The sequence below is a fragment of the Nematolebias whitei genome, chromosome 1, assembly GCF_014905685.2.
Source record: "Nematolebias whitei isolate Nwh7 chromosome 1, NemWhi1, whole genome shotgun sequence".
In the NCBI taxonomy this organism is placed as follows: domain Eukaryota; kingdom Metazoa; phylum Chordata; class Actinopteri; order Cyprinodontiformes; family Rivulidae; genus Nematolebias; species Nematolebias whitei.
The window spans coordinates 37884053-37885325 of record NC_056498.1 but is presented as its reverse complement, the minus strand read 5'-3'; the positions used below and the strand labels follow the sequence as shown (position 1 = coordinate 37885325).

The following is a 1273-nucleotide window of genomic DNA, read 5'->3' as shown; positions in this document are numbered from 1 at the left end:
CAAAACGTTCAGCTCTTTCAGGACAATCCTGCTAGGACTTTTGGTATTGGTGCAACTTTAGCTTTTTGAAATATTTAGCCTTTTCTGCCGCGTTTTTCTCCTAGAAAATGAACTGAGCTCATTTTACATCCTTCACATCTTCAGATGTGTTTACAACCTTTTACTGCTCCTTTCACATTCTGTTCTGCTTCAGCTTCTTTCTGCAAATTTTTACTTTTTTTTTTCCAGCTACTTTCAGCTAATTTCAGCTGCTTTGTGATCCTTTTCGATTATTTCTACTAACTACAACATTTTTGTGGTTCTTCTAACTTCTTTCTGCTGATTTCAGCTTATGCTCCTTTCAGCTTATTTCTGCATTTCAGCTTTTGCTGCTATTTCAGCTACTGTTTAGCTGTTTTTATTCTAATTTTATCATTGTCGCATAATTGCACATTTTGACACTCATTTCAACTTTTTTCAACCTAATTCAGCAAAAATGTGCTCTCTCCACTTCCTTCTGGTTATCTAAGCATATTTCTGCCTTTTTTAGCTACTTTCAGCTATTTTAAGCTACTTTCAGCTTTTTTTTTTTTTTTTTTTATTTCCTCATTTTTCTGATAATTTTCACTTTAGTGCTAATTTCTGCTTCTTTCAGCCTAACTGGGCAAACGTTTTATTTCTGCTTTCTTCTGCTACTTTGAGCTTGTTCTATATTTTCAGCTCCCGTTTTAGCATTTTTGTCTAATTTCAGCTGTTTTCAGATAAATTCCATTTTTTTGCAGTAATTTCAGCTTATCTAAATTCTTTCTGCTCCTTTCAGCTTTTTTCTGCTACTATAAACTCCTTTCTGACTTTTCAGCTGTTTTGCTAATTTCAGCTTTTTTTAAGCTAATTTCAGCTGTTTTCTGCACTGAACAGTCGCACTGCATTTTTGCAGGAGTTCCTCTAGTTTATAATTGATTTTATAGTTTTTAAGCTTTTATGTGTTCTCAGTGTTCAACACTTTGGCCACTTGTGACGTTTTTAAGTGTTTTCTAAATAAAGTTGAGCGTGTTTGATGTCACTGTTGCAGTAATGAGTGACCTTCAGAGACTCATCTGGTTGCGGCTGCCGCTCGTATTTTAAAGGAGCCATCAGTGACATCTGGTGGCTGTGAAGAGATTTTAACAGAAACTAGAGTCTGGTTGTTTTGAAAACCAGCTGATTGTTGACACGTCAGCAGTTCCAGGAACTAAGACGAGTCCACAGGAACGCTCAACCTTCCTGTGTCTTTGACCTTGAAGCCTGTTGAGGA

General features: G+C 36.1%; 1 protein-coding gene across 1 annotated transcript in view; it reads left to right on the top strand.

The window, feature by feature from the left end:
* LOC119417001 (GRB10-interacting GYF protein 1) overlaps positions 1–1273 on the top strand; it is a gene marked incomplete at its 3' end in the record, with an annotated part of 17690 nt that overhangs the window by 6881 nt on the left and 9536 nt on the right.